Source organism: Cupressus sempervirens, chromosome 11, assembly GCF_028749045.1.
Source record: "Cupressus sempervirens isolate cs-2001-9-10 chromosome 11, ASM2874904v1, whole genome shotgun sequence".
Taxonomy (NCBI): Eukaryota; Viridiplantae; Streptophyta; class Pinopsida; order Cupressales; family Cupressaceae; genus Cupressus; species Cupressus sempervirens.
The window spans coordinates 30,246,313-30,262,967 of NC_143128.1; positions in this window are offsets into that span (position 1 = coordinate 30,246,313).

Genomic DNA, 16,655 nt, shown 5'->3' on the forward strand with positions numbered 1-16,655 from the left:
CAGAATAATAAAAATAGGCACACCAACCAGTCACATGTTAGAAAAAGGACCTCACCTAAGGTAGTGTACAAAATTGGTTGAGGTACACATGGCATTCCATCCGAGAGGAGGCTCTTATAAGTCGATGCTAGTAATGTGCAGAACCAAAGGATCATAGGCATTAAAGAGTGCAAAACCAATAAAACATCATGAATTTATCTTGGTACCTCTAGTCGAACACATCATTGAGATACTAAAGTGCATGATAGCATAGAAAATCATTATGTGTGAACTAGGCATGCTTTTAGTTGTGTATGATAGTATTACATTTGTTTTGTGTGTTTTGCTTAGGTTTGCTAGGGAGTAACTTGTTGTATTAGGTGGATGAGAAGGCATGGGATATGACAACAATGATCTAGTAGCAAAATCTGGTGTTCGATGTGCATTGGTGGAAATTTGGGTGATAGAATGTCAGAGCTGAAGGTCAAATGTACCAGGTACTAGTGCGGTAGGATGCAAAGAGTGGATACATGGAAGACTAGTGTAGAATGAGGTTCAGGTGAATGATGGCTATAAGGAGTTGAATAGTGTGATAATGAAGCAAGGTGAAGTGGAGAGTAGAATGTAGTTATTAGAGATAGAAAGAGGTTGTGGGAATCTTGCAAGTGAAAGTATGTCAACCTCACTAGATCAGTCATAGAGAGAGGGTGATGTTAACTAAGGGAGGTGGATGAGGCAAGGGCAAAGAGAAAAATGTGTTAGATGATCTTCTGAGGAGTGGGTGGAGCAACTTGAACTCCAAGTGGTAATTTCAGGTCTAGGTGAGACAAGCCAATCTGAGAAAAGGCTTGTGCAACCTGAAGGGGTGGGGATGGAGATGGAGGACATGCCTTTGCCAGTGCTAATGATGTTATCTAGGACTACAGTGCAACAAGCATTGCAAGGGGTGGAAAATGATGGGCCAATGTTGCAAGTGGAGGATAGTCTATTTGAGAAGACAAAAAGTATGTCAGAAGTGGAGGACAAGGTGGGGGAAATAAGATCTCCTATAAAGTTTGTGGGAGAGACTGCAAAGGATGTGGGAGGTGTTAGTGGTGGGGAAGTACTGAGTGGAACACGATAATGGATTAGTCTCAAGATAGCGGGATGAGGGTCAATAGAAGGGGGAGTGAGCATTGTGAATGTGGGGGAGCTACAACTAGAGGTGGGGTATAGTGATCAAGCATCACGAGACATGGAAGGATTACATAAACTATTGGCAATAGAGAGAGTGTGAGCAGAAAATGTAGAACATAAGGTTGCATTTTTGCTAGAAATTAGGGCTCTCTTGATTTTGTGTTCTTTACCTGAAAGCTAGAATGGCTTGGTAATGGCTGTGAGTAATTTTGTTCCTGGATCTAGTACCCTAAAGTATGATGATGTGGTCGGTGTTATTTTAAGTGAAGAAACTCATAGGAAATCCTCTGGTGGATCTACATCAGGAAGTGCTTTGAATGCACAAAGTAGGGGCAGAATGACTGAAAGAGGAAGTAACTCTGGAAATCGTGGGAAATCAAGAGGAAAGTCAAAGGGGAGGAGGTCTCAATCGAGAGGACCAAATGATTGCTGGTACTATGGGAAACCAGGGCACAAAAAGAAAGATTGCTGGAATTGAAAGAAAAATGAAGGAGATAAATTAGATGGAGACAAGGAGGAAAATGTGGTAAGTAAAAAATCCAAAGAGGATGCTTTGCTTCTGTCTTTAGAGAGTGTTGATGATTCATGGGTTTTAGATTCTGGTGCTTCATCTCATGCTACACCTCATAGAGGTTATTTCATTGATTATGTCCAAGGCGATTTTGGGGTTGTTTATTTGGGGGATAATGAACCCTGTCAGATTTTTGGAAAGGGAAAAATTAAGATTAAGTTGTAGAATGGGAATCATTGGCTACTACATGAGGTAAGACATGTTCCAAAACTAAGTAGAAATTTAATTTCAGTAGGGCAACTCGGTGATGAGGGTTGTGTAGTTACTTTTAATGATAAAAATTGGAAGGTTTCAAAAGGTTCCCTTGTAGTAGAAAAAGGTGTGAAAGTAGGCACCTTATATCTTTGTACAGGTCATATTGTTCCTTCTACTTTGATTGTTTCAGAGAAAAATGAATGTTCAAGAACAATTGCTATAGTTGAGCAAGGAGAACAAATAGCTGTTGTAGATTCTGATACAGTGTTGTGGCACAATAGACTAGGGCACATGAGTGAGAAAGGTATGAAAGTACTTCATTCAAAGAAAGTTTTATTAGTTCTAAAATGTGTGAATATGGATTTTTGTGAAAGTTGTGTGTATGGAAAACAAAACAGAGTGAGTTTTGTAAAGACAGGGAAGGAAAACAAAAAGGAGAAATTAGAGCTTGTGCATACAGATGTATGGGGACTAGCTCAGGTATCTTCCCTTGGTGGCTCTCATTATTATGTTACATTTATTGATGACACAACTAGAAAAGTATGGGTTTATTTCCTTAGACAAAAATCTAATGTATTTCAAACTTTTAAGAAATGGAAATGCTTGGTTGAAAATGAGACTGGTAAGAAATTAAAATGTCTCAGATCTGATAATGGTGGTGAGTATTACAATCATGAATTTGAAGATAATTGCTCCACTAATGGTATTTGTAGACAAAAAACTATTCCAAGGACTCCATAGGAAAATGGAGTGGCTGAACGCATAAACAAGACTATAATGGAGCGTGCAAGGATCATGAAGTTGCATGTTGGGTTGCCCTTACACATGTGGGCAAAGGCTGTCAATACTGCAGTATATTTGATTAATAGAGGTCCCTCTACTCCTTTGGGCTGTGGTATTCTAGAGGAAGCATGGACTGGTAAGAAGGTGAGTTATTCTTTTCTTAAGACCTTTGGTTGTGAAGCTTTTGCTCATATAGACTCTGAAAATAGAACCAAGCTAGAAGCTAAATCAAAGAAATGTGTCTTTTTTGGATATGGAATTAATGAATTTGGTTATAGGCTTTGGGATTTTGAAAATCTTAAGATTGTTAGAAGTCAGGATGTCATATTCAATGAGAAAGTGTTGTACAAAGATCTGTTGCAGCAACATGAGAAGAAAGAAGATGATTATGTAGTGCTGGATGATACTCCAAAAGTTGATGTTCCAACCATTCCTCATGATGTGCAACAACTACAACAACAAATACCACACACACTAGTAAATGTTAGATGGTCCACAAGGAAAATTAGACCTCCACAAAGGTTTTCTCCCTCTTTGTATTCTATTTTACTTACTGATGCTGGTGAACTTGAAAGTTATGATGAAGCTATGCAAGTGGATACTAAGATTCAGTGGGAGTTTGCAATGAAAGATGAAATGGACTCTTTGCTGAAAAATAATACATGGGATTTGTGCAAGTTGCCTGTAGGTAAAAAGGCTTTATAGAATAAGTGGGTTTATAGGTTGAAAGAAGTGGAAGGAGGTAAGAAAATATTTAAGGCCAGGTTAGTTGTAAAAGGATTTGCATAGAAAAAGGGAATTGATTTTGATGAGATATTTTCTCCTATTGTTAAAATGACTTCTATTCGTACTATTTTAAGTCTTGTGGCTACTGAAGATTTGTATTTAGAGCAGATGGATGTTAAAATAGATTTTCTTCATGGTGATTTGGATGAAGAAATATATATGGCCCAGCCACAGGGTTTTGAGGTCAAAGGTAAGGAGAACTTAGTGTACAAATTGAAGAAAAGTTTATATGGCTTGAAGAAAGCACCTCGGCAATGGTATCTGAAATTTGACAGTTTTATGCATGAGCATGGATATAACAGGTGTCATTCAGATCATTGTGTTTATTTTAAGAGGTTGGATCATGATAGCTATATTATTTTATGTTTATATGTTGATGATATGCTTGTAGCTGGGTCTAACATGGATCATATTAAGGGGCTAAAACGCGAATTAGCACATGCATTTTCTATGAAGGATTTGGGGGCTGCAAAAAAAATCCTTGGTATGAAGATTTGCAGAGATAGGAAGAACAAAACATTGATGCTATCTCAAGATGATTATGTTGAGAAGGTGTTGCAACGTTTCTCTATGGAGAATGCTAAAGCTGTCAGCACACCTTTACCTAGTCATTTGAAATTGACTAAGGAAATGTGTCCCAAAACACAGGAAGAGGAGGATAAGATGTCCAAGGTACCCTATGCTTCAGCTATAGGAAGCTTGATGTATGCTATGGTATGCACTAGGCCAGATATTGCACATGCAGTGGGAGTCGTTAGCAGGTATATGAGTCATCCACGATTTGAGCATTGGAATGCTGTCAAGTGGATTCTCAGATATTTGAGAGGAACATCCAATAAGTGTTTACACTTTGGGGGCTCTACTACTGATTTACAGGGCTATGTTGACTCAGATTTGGCCAGGGATATTGATACCAAGCGGAGTACTACAAGTTATGTCTTTACTATTAGCGAGGCAGCCATGAGCTAGGTTTCTAGGTTACAGAAGATTAATGCTCTATCCACTACAGAGGTAGAGTATGTTGCTGCTACAGAGGCAGCTGAGGAGATGATATGGCTTCAGTTCTTCTTGGAAGAATTGGGACATCCTCAGAAGGATAATTATTTGTTCACAGATAGTCAGAGTGCCATTCATCTTGCTAAGAATTCAGCTCTGCATTCTAAGACCAAACACATACAGTTGTGGTACCATTTCATTCGGTCATTTTTTGAGGATGGACAGTTAAAGTTGGAGAAGATACATACCAATGACAATCCAGCAGATATGTTGACAAAGGTTGTAACAAGGGAGAAGCTGAACTCCTCTTTAGCTTCGGTTGGTCTTTTAGACTAAACATGAATAAAAGAACAATAGAGTCGAGGGTGGTTTGATCTAGTGGGAGCCCCATGTGGTAGTGGTATTGCTACAGGATCAGTCTCCAAGTGGGAGATTGTTGTTTAGTGTGGAGCCTGATTAGTCCCCAAGTGGGAGATTGCTAGATTGTGGTGACTGATCAGGAAAGTACTGTACATACTTCATAAATAGTGGGGTTCGAAATTTTTTTTTGGGCCATGGCCGACATGGTAGCCGACATATTATGGTCGACGTATGGCCTACATGTTATAACCCTAAAGTGGTTTAATACTTGTATAAAAGGGCTTAGGGTTGGGTATTTTTTCATTATGTTGTGATACAAATTTGGTTCTTGTGGCAGTATTGAGCTGTAAGGGATTACGGATTGTAATCAGGTTGTAATCACTGGATTGTAATAAGATCGAACTTGCTGTTTGGTGGATGTAGCCCAAGGATTGGGTGAACCACGTTAAATCTTTGTACCTTGTGTTCATTTCTGTGTGATCTATTATTTTTCTATTATTGGTTATATTTGCATGTAGTTTTTTATTTCTGTTTGTAGTTTATCCTAACGAGGAAGTGATGCAAGAATGTGGGCTAAATGATCAAAATCACAATAGTTGCAAGAATCAATGAAGATGGCACAAGTAGGTTTCGAGAGCACATAGAATGAGCTAGTGTTACAACAGTCACAATTTGAGTTGTTTAGGAAAGAGATTGTGAAGGAAAACACTTTGGTGTTGAAGTTGAGTGGTTGGTGCTAAGTGAGGGGAAGGTGAGGCAATTGCAACAACATTTGGGTGAGGCAAAAGTAGATAGGGAGCATTGGTGAATGATGACTGATCAAATGCAACAAGAGTGAGACACAGCCCAACAAGCGATCACTGCACAAGGGGTAAGCAAGTTGGTGGAGAATGTGTTCATGGAAATGCATCAGATGGCCAAGGTACACTAAGAAGCTACTAATTGGATGGGATGTTATTATCAGGCATTCCCACATGAGGACTTGTAGGAAACATAGTTTATAGATAAAGAATTTATAGCTCTATTAAACATGCAATTACATGGCAAAAGGTTTCCAATTCCTATGGAAGCAGTATGGACACGTCAGGGGTTGAGACTGGGAGCCTCTTCATCTGGAGCTAGGTCAAAAGAGACACCATTGATTGGACAACCTATTATGCCACCTCCCTTGGGAGGCCAAAATAAATAATCCACTAGACATTGTTGGGATGTAACACAGTTAATGCTGTCGTAGGGGAATAAAAAGTTGATGTTTGCTATTGTGGCAACTGATGTTGATTGTAATGCATTGCCATGTGTATTTTGGTATTTTCAAAATATATTTGGATGTTTTTGTGATTTTTGCAAATATTTAAATGTTTTTGTGATTTTTCTCAAATATTTAAATGTTTTTGTGATTTTATCAAATATTAGAATGTTTTTGTGATTTGTTTGGAAAATATTTAGATTTTTTTTTTTTTGTGTTTTTTTGGATAAATGTTGTAATGGTTTAACTCTCATAAAAATAGTAACAATACCATCCATAGAGTGAGGATAACCATGACAGGTTGGCAAGAATGTCTGTGTGCATATGAAGGACTTAGTATAGACAATAATAATGCCAATAAGAGGACATTTCTCTGAGGGTGTGATGAGATGGGCATTCTTGAGGCCTATGAAAAGGCTTATGGAGCCCAAAAGAGAACATGTGGGTCTCAAGTATGCAAAATAGGGCCTTGAAAAGACAATTTTAAACTAAGAAAGACATGTTGGGGGCCCAAAGACATTGAGGGTCTTGAAAAGGATGAAATGGGGCCTATAAAAAGGCATTTGAGGGGCCTAAAAAAGGTTCATGGGCCTTGAAAAAGGCACTAGAGGGGTCCCAAAGGACACTTGGGCCTTGAAAAGGGTGCTAGAGGGGCTTAAAAAAGGTGCTTTGCGCCTAAAAAGGCACCAGAGGGGTCCAAAAAGGACACTTGGGCCTTGAAAAAAGCACTAGAGGGGTCCAAAAGGATGCTTGGGCCTTGAAAAAGGTGCTAGAGGGGCCTAAAAAAGGTGCTTTGAGCCTAAAAAGGCTCTGGAGGGGTCTAAAAAGGATGTTTGTGCCTTGAAAAAGGCATTAGAGGGGCCTAAAAAAGTATTGGAGGGGTCCAAAAAGGATGCTTGGGCCTTGAAAAAGGTGCTAGAGGGGCCTAAAAAAGGCACTTTGGGCTTAAAAAGGCATAGGAGGGTTCCAAAAAGGACGCTTGGGCCTTGAAAAAAGGCACTAGAGGGGCCTAAGAAAGGTGCTTTGGGCCTAAAAAGGCACTGGAGGGGTCCAAAAAGGACACTTGGTCCTTGAAAAAGATGCTAGAGGGGAAGGCCAAGCTCACACGCTTACGCCTACTTATTATGTGCCTCAAGTTGAGTGAGGATGAAAGAGTCCAATAGATATTTGGGCTTTAAAGATAGCACTGACATATTTGTTGAAGGAGGCTAGACTAATCGTGGCCATGACAACTTAAATAAGACTAAAAATCCTTCTTCATTTACATTAATAATGTCTGCATGGAAGGAAGGCGACGGTCAGCTTCGCAACATCTCTTCTGCTATCTTAGTTGTGCTGGATTTTCCTAAGCCTGAAATTATGTTATAGGACATTACCACACTTCTTAATATTCACAGGGCATGTTGGGAGCTGTTGTCTTGTTCTGGAGCCAAAGTGAGAAATTGAGAGGAATTTTGAGGTGTTGTTGATAGGAATTACCCCCAGTTTGAATGCTTTTGGCTAGTTCTAAATTTTGTCGTTATTTTTAGATGAATTTTGAATTTTTATTTTTTTTGGACATTTTGGGTAATTTTTGAATTTATTTTGACATTTTTGGACAATTTTTGAATTTTTTTGACATTTCTGGATGATATTTGCATTTTTGAACAATTTTTGAATGTTTTTGACATTTTTGGATGATATTTGAATTTTGTTAACATTTTTGGAAGAGTTTTGGGTTGGTGGGGGTGAAATGGAGGATGTGAGCAAGATTTGGTAGAATACGGGGGTAACCAGGACTGTGTGAAGTACCTAAAGAGGCAATGGAGGAGCTTATGATGCCAATAGGTGGACTAAGGGCGAAAAATAAATATTGGAGCTTATTGGGCAAGGTGGATGTTAGAGATGTGTATTGATTTTCTTGCAATTCATGTCTATGGTATTTCAATACATAATTAGATTCTCTATGTTGCTGAATTTGTGGTGCTCCCCATTGTTGTTGTCATACTAGCTATTTCCACTACTATGCTCATTCAATCAAGGAAAAGGGCTTTGATTTGCTCTTGTTATTGTTATTATTATTTCCGTTATAAGCTCTGCTTCCCTTGCCTTACTGTTGCTGCCATGTTGGTTATTTGTGCTACTATGAATCCACTCTTGATGCCAAAAGATCTCATAACTTGAACCCACAAATGTTTCTCAAGGGGGTATGTGTGAAATTAATTCTAGATCAAATACTAGCCTAATAGATTATGATAGCTTCTCAACCCCAGATAAACAAATATTTTTTTGCCAAATACCTCCAAATAATTCAACTATAAATGCTACCCCTTTCTCTTATTCCCAACTTCTATTAATTGCAATGGGAAGCCACAAAGAACCACGATTTGTCTCAGAGATAGTAAATCAACCATTCAACTACATTGAAAACCTTGTGTTGCTTAGGGAAGTCTAAAAGTGCTATCTCTTGCCCCTTTTCAAACTAAAAGTGTTGTTCTCACTTTTTTTTGTACCATTTTTTTTTTGTTGGTATTTTTGATGTTTTTCAATTTTTTTGGTATTTTGAGGTTTTTCAGTTTTTTTGGTATTTTGAAGTTTTTCTTAAAGCCTTTAGACATAGAACCGTTTGAGATGGATGCTATTGATGGGTTCTGTTAATTTTGTGCCATCACAATATGAAAGTCAGTAGGTACCACTCCCAAAGGATTCTATGATAAGGTAAGGACCAATCCAATTAGCCTCTCATTTCCCTTTCTTTTCTCTTGCTGCTTCATTCTTGGGGTTTTCTCTAAACACTAGGTCACCAATCTAAAAAACATGAGGTTTAACCTTTTCATTATAATGCCTTGATAATCTATTTTGATACACTTTGAGATGTTCATGTGCTGTGCATTGATGTTCTTCTAATAACTCTAGCTATTCTAGACAGACTACTCTATAATCCTCATTTGATAGGACATCTTGAAGAGTAACTCTCAAAGAGGGGATCTCAACTTTTAAAGGGAGAATGGCCTCACAACCATAAACCAAAGAGAAGGGTGTCACACCTATAGGAATCCTAATTCTCGTCATGTAGGCCCAAAGGGTGGGGTTTAACTATAAATGCCAATCCCTACTAGTATTATTGACAGTTTGTTTGAGGATGTTGATGATAGTTTTGTTTGTAGCTTCTACTTGGCCATTGCCTTGGGGATAGTAAATTGATGAAGAATGGTGTATGATGTGAAATTTTTCACATAATTCATCAATTAATGGATTTTTAAAGTACAAGGTGTTGTCTATACAAGGCATGCTCATTATAAAAAGTTGTAGGGCTATTTACTATAGTGATGTAGCGACCATTGAAAAATTGTGTTTTGGTATTGAAAAATGAGGTCCAACACCGAAGAAGTGTATCAATTTGAAAACATTATGGTCATGTGCTCTGCCATAGGGTTGTCAGTATCAGGGATGCACAAGGAGAAATTTGCAAGTGTTGTCACTAGGACCCAAGTTTTTCTGGCAAGTTGCTATGTCGCAACCAAAAAATCTATGCGCCCTGCCCATGGCGACATAACGAGTGCCTCGAATAGAAAGAAAGTGGAAACCTTTTTAAAGATGATGTAACTACAAAATTCCCATGCAATTTCATAAATGTGCATGACCACCTTCTCTAACAGTGACATTAATTGGTGAAATTTCAATCAATGTGTCATATGCTCTCTATCACTAGAATTCAAAATCTGCTAGAGGTCGCTACATCGCTACCAAGAAAGTCATCAATTTTCTAGTAGCAACATAGTGAATGATTGGTATTGCAGAAGAAAGTGTTCTTTTAAGATGGGCAGTGATTTTTGAGGATCCTGAGGAAGATATCTTGCAAGCTATGCCTTTATTTTTGTGACATACATGTCAATCATGGTTTTTCTATTTTTAATTCTCCTGGTGCTAATTTTTGATGGGTTACAAGAAATCAGTATGTTGCTACTAGAAAGTAAATGACTTTTGCCGGTAGCAAAGTAGCAACCCGCCTAAAAAATAACAAACATGACAATGCCAAGGAGATGTGATGTCACTATATATATATATATATATATATGCTAGCATGTTAAGCTAGCTCAATGTCAGCAGTAACCAAGACCCACACCCCATGCATAAAACATATAAGGGATTTTGATCATCAGATCAAGCATGGATCAACGATACTCACTATCTTGCTATGAAAAGATGTATGAAGATTATGCATAGTGAGGTAGCGAGTAAGGGACCCACCACTTTTCAAAGATTCATCCAGTTTCCACACCCTCAGATTAGCTTCAAATCTACGACCATTGCTATCTCACTATGAAGGGTTGTATGGACATTATGTATAGAGAGATAGCGAATGACGGACCCACCATTTTTCTCTTAAAGAATTATATCAAATGTCTACCCCACGATCAAAGCATAATCAATGGTTATCACTAGCTCGCTATAGCAAGATGCACAAAAGTTATGTATAGCGAGGTAGCAATTTGATGACATGTATCCCCAGTCATTAGTGGGACCAGACTAAAATGCTAGCATTGAAGGAAAGGTACAGATGGAAGCATTTTATTGGCTTGATTGCTAGCATGTTAAGAAGAAAGGTGAGTCAGCCTAGTTTTCATTCTTGGATCATAGGAATTTTCAAGGATCAATGACACAAATTTAAAAGGAAATGTGATACCACTCTATTTTTCAATTCTATGCATTTATGATGAATGAAAGCTTCACATGTGAGTAAAATAGAGTATAATACATGAGATTTTTCCATTTCTAGTCTCACACAAACAAAGATTTCACGTTTTCTAAGCACAAGAGCCTACTGATGATATTGTGTTAAACCTAGCAAAGATGTGAAGCAATCCTCCATTTGTTCATGAGCTATTGAAGAGGTTTCAAGAAGAATAAGTTTGACAAATCAAGTAAGTAATCATATTATAAACTTTGTAGCATTCTAGTTCCTGTGAATTATAGTCAAGATGCCTCCTAAGAAAGCATTTTCTAGGCAAGTAAATTATATGGATAGGAATGTTCATGACGATTTGCTAGAATTACTCCCAGAGTCCACCACTAAACTTGCACAAGTTAAGAAGTTAATTTCCCTAAACCCTAGGCTTAAGATTGTTGATGACCCATATGACAAAGGGAACTGGGTTAGGGATGCAACAACTAAGCAAACTGGTCTTGTTTTGTTCAAAAAATGGTTTTCAAAGAAGAATTTGTTTGCCCCTCATGCTAACGTCTGAAATTTTGATTTGGGAAAACTAGTAGTTCCAAGTGTTTTCATGGATTACGATTTTCTTGTAGCCATTGCCAAGAATTATGACCAAGCTATTAGGGTGGTGAGAAGAACTGATGGTGTGCCTTTAATCTCAATTGGTCCTAAGGAAATTAGAGAGGTTTTTCACCTAGAGCCATTGTCAGATTATCATGTGCCAATTAATCTATTAGGACTAGAAAATGAATACAAGGCAAAGAAGGATGTAATTAGGTGAGGTGCGCCGAGGGCACATATTGGCAGAATAGGAACTTTTTGCAGTAATCACTGCAACCTCTAGGGAACCTTTTAAGAAGAGTCTTTTCACTTCTCGAGCTGTAGAGATATATAGGACCTTGTGTCATGTTTTTGGTGAAGACGAGTAGGATTTCATGCCCATTGACCTTATGTATATGATGGTTCAAATTGCCTCTTTTGGTGTAGATGTTATTTATGATTTTTCTTCCTTTTTAGCTAAAGAAATCCATGTTGGTTTGGTTGGAATTGTCAAAGGGAAAGTGGAGAAGACCTTTGGTCGCTATTCTCTATTGATGCATATGTTCTTGTTTAAAGGGGTGGCATATTTTGTTAAAGAGATGGAACTAAACAAAGAGGAGAATGGGGAAGCACTACTAGTCCAATTGTGGAGTGCAAATATGACCTGGGATACAGATAAGGCTAGTTTTGTCATATTTAATAGGTATTTTTCCTCTAAATTGAGATGTCTCATATTGAGTGACAATCCTAGGATCCCTTAGGAAATAATGAATCTCATTAGGCCTATGGATAACCCCCATAATTTGAATTTTTCACACAATTGGGGGGATAGTATTCCTTACTTTTTTTCTACTATTTTTAGACTTTATGGTTTTAGGGGGAGACCTCATGTTTTTCCCTACCAAGTACCTTTAAAGGTAGGAATGGCTAAAGTTTTGTGGCAATTAGGAGAAGTGGAGGAGATGTTTCTGTTGAAAAGGTCACTAGGGTCAATTTTTCCTACTTGCACTCTGGCACACCAGTTCATGATTACCAAAGGGGGTTGGCTCTTTTTGCATAAAATTTTGGATCAGTATAAAATGGCTGTCTCCCACCCCCATTTTTGTGATATTGAGGGATTCTCTAATTGGACCTTGAGATACGATTAAATTAGGATAGGCCAAACATGATTCATATTATCTAGAAGACATAATAAGGAATTTATTCTCTTTGTAGGAACATGAAACTAAAAAACAAAAGGGGAGAGTATATTCCCAAGTTTTAAAATTCATTCATTGTTTTGATAAAAAATATGGTCCTCTAGATAATGCTAATACAGAGGCTAATAAAGTAAATAAACTCATGAATACCTTCTCTAAAATAATGGAAGCTATGAATGAGAAGAAATAATCTTATATTGATTCATACCTAGATAAGGTTAGAGAGGTCATGAGGAGGTTGGCTTTCACTCCTAATATAGGAGCTAGTCAAATAATTGTTTAAAAGAAACCAGGTTATATTGTAATTCAAAATAAAAGGGATCTTGTAGATAAGGGCAAGCAAATAATAGGATCCACTAGTGATTTCCAAGAGGAGAGACCTGATGAAGCTTCTCCCAAGAGGTAGAGGGTAATGAAGGAAAAGAGTCCTCAAGTTGAGGAATATTCACCCACTCAATCTCCTTTGAGGATTGGGGAAGAACAACTCATTGGTGAGAAAATTGAGAAAATTGGATCATAGGAAGGTATTTTTATTACTCAAGCAGAGTTAGATGAGGTAACCCTCAAGAACCTCGTCCACCAAGTTTGGATCTAAAAATAGCTAATTATATAGACAAGGAATTGGACCCTATGTTAGAATAGACAAGTCATCAATTTTTGGTTGATGATAATTTTGTAAAGTCTAGGGCTTTCCAACAATTTGCATGGAGGGAAAACATGAATAGTTATGAAGAAAGATGTAAAAGGTTGAAAATAGAGCATCTATAAATAGATGAGGCCTCCATCAAAAACTAAAAAAAAGAAGAAATGATAAAATAATTTTAGAATATAAGCCTTGAAGAGGGAAGAAAAATGGTAAGGGCATCTAACATTTTATCGTTACCAAATTGGGACATTACTGATGCCTTAGTTTTCAATTCTGTTTCAAATAAATTGAATTTGCAAGATCAAAATAAAATGGACTTCCAAGGTACTACATTAATTGAAGATCGAGCTGCATTGGTCAGCTGGTCATTAAGAAGAGGATCTAGAGCAACATTATTACAACCAGACGAGTCTGGATTGATGGGAAACATAATTTTAAGAAGAGTTGCTGATACCTCTCATGTACAGGCATCACATTGGAATGTGGATTCATCCCAATTTCTTTTGACCACTGCTAAGAAGGAAGACTAGGCCATGTTTGAATTACAAAGAAAATATGAAACAATTCTAGAGGCCTATAATAAAGAGGTTAAAAAGACAATTGAGCTTGAGAACAAGCTAATGGGGAGGTCCACAAGACCAAGAATAACATACCCTCACCCTCTAGTTGAACCCTTCAAATCTACCCCCCTCATAGAAATACCAGATACACCCCAAAGGCCGGACTACTAAACATCATAAGATTTTGTAGAAGAAAAAAGCAAGCTACGGGCATTACATGTGGAGTTGGAGGTGAAATATGAAGATAAATTAATAAAGGTTGTCACATATATGGGGGACAAAATTGAATGGCCACTAGTCTATGATCAGTTGGCTAGGGTGATAATTATTTGGGAGGAAATGAAAGTAAGTGATGGGGCTTTAAAGCCTATTGTGAATAAGTGGGTAAGAAGGAGGAAAGAAATGACATTTTTATGTTATTTTGTCATAAAAACGTCCTATGATCAAATTGAAAAAACTTTTGATATTGTTTCTGATATTTCTGATTTTGACAATAAGAGATTTCATTTGCAAAGAATAATAGTTGGCTACTTGAACAAATACAAGAGCCAAAAGTTTAGGTTGTTTCTTTATGCCCTAGATAGGAGAAATGTTTTGAAGAACAAAGATGAATGGGCCAAGGAGCTTGATGATTTATTTTGTTTAAGGATGAATAGGATTATCAATGAAATAGGGCATACATGGTGGGCTACCACAACTGAGGAAATAGTGAAAGCCCAAATATTCTTTGATTCTTTAAAAAAAGAATTTGTTGATATTGATAGGAAGGCAAAATATGTTATCAAAAAGCAGTGAGATATTCTATAGTTTGATTAGCCAGATGATATAGTGTTTGACACATGGATGGTGGATATTTCTTCTAGCGAGCAATTTGAGGAAGTTGGAATAGATGATGATGAGATACAGGATCACGAGGTGCAGATCATTGACACATCAGCACCAAATATGAAAAATGAAGAAGGTGAAGGTCACCAGTTAGCTCCATTTGCAGGTATAGAAGCCCAGGATGTGGACGTGACTAAGAAACAATCAAGGGTAAAAGTAATGTTGTCTATCCAAAGAGAAAATAGTGAAAATCCAAGGGTAAAAGTTGATTTAGAAACACGATAGGACTCATCATTAGCTAGCCTGGTGGTAGCATATTTAGAAGATTCAGAATAGTGGTGGCAAATCAAAATAGCCAATAATTTGTTATGATGTAATAGAAATGGACCTACCAAAGTATATATTGATGTGTTAACTTTCTATTACATTAATTTTTATTTTTCTGGACACTTGTCAAGTTTTCCAAGCTTGAAGCTTGTTGCATCTCACATATTTAAGTGAGATCCCAAGGTTGGAACAAGGGTCCGATGTCTGATTTTTTTTTGGATTGTCAAGAAAATAGTACAGTCGATCCAAGCATGTGTAGTTCTATTTAAGTTTATTTCTAGTTATGTACTTTTCTAATAAAAAATAGAAAGGACAACATCAACATGAATTCATGGGTTCTTCATTGAGTCTCTATTGGTTCCTATATCAATCAGTAAAAGGATAATACAAAAGGGTTTTTACACTAGATCTGTGTCACTATTTTCTGTCTCCATTTCATGAGTTTGTCAATTTTGAGATCATTTGAATAAGGTTCATTTGATTGAATGTAGTCCAGATGGGTTGTATATTGGTTTATTGTTTCTTTTAATTCAAGGGATTATGTAAATGCTTTAGTAGATTAGTAGAATTCATGAATTTATGAAAAGGATATTTTGTAAGAATGGAAATAGGTGATTACAGTTGATAAATTCAATTACAAGTTAATTGAATAAGATCTCCTACTAATAGTTTACTATTTGCCCCTATGGATAAAGCATTGGTCATATAAATAAGAGGTGTTAGAGAGTAAATTATGCTGCTACATATCCAAAATTTTCAATTTTAAGGTCATTCTTGTTCCATTTTGTTTAAGAGTTATAATATTGGTCATCACTCATTTATATTTTACTTTTGGATATTAGTTAGCTGCTATTCCCAGAAGTAATTGTAAATTTAAGGAGAATTAGGACCAAATCTACTTAAGAGGGATATACATGAACTAAAGAATATCAACAAATGGATAAATTTCACATGTGATAGGAATAGAGGATGAGAATCTGAATGAAACTAAATTAAGTCCCATGCAACAATATCCTGGTGATTTATCCCCTAGGTATACCTGCCTTGGTTTTGTAGAGCCTAAAGAGTAGGAAACCATCCTTGGTTTTGTTGAAGTTGGGTCCAAATGGTTTACTTATGTAATTGTTAATGAGAATTGGCTAATCCTTGGGTTATGTGAGTGTTATCTTTTGGTATTGAACATTTTGTTGATACAGTAGTTTTAAACACCAACAAAATGGCAACTTTGCTAGGGACAAGTGTTAGTATTACATGTGTTAGATCCTATTAAATTACTTGTGGTTTTAGTGGACTTTTCTAGTGACAAACCTTGAGAATTCAAAAAGAAGAGAAACAAAACCCCACTCCATAGGTCTACACTGACATGAACCATCCTTGTAAAGTTGTCTTATCCACTAGGAAAGAGTTACAGTCCCAAAAAAAATTCTGATTGGGTGCTTTCTATTTGTCCATTTCTTTCATCATAATCCTATGATAGTCTATAAGGTTAGTAAGACTATTGTAGTAATTTCCCCTAAGTGGGTGGTGACTCAGAAAGGTTTTAACTAGTGTCAAGTTTAAGAACATTTTATATCATGGGAATTGGGAAGTTTAGTTACCAAGTTGACAACATTACTATGAAAGTGTTCACATATAGTATGTTGATTACCTTCATTGTCATTGTCAAATAACTCATTGGAAAAAAAACTATTAGATATATTTAGAATAACTAAGAGGAGGGGTGAATCAATTACTCAAGGTCAATCTGTACCACTTGAACAATTAAACAAT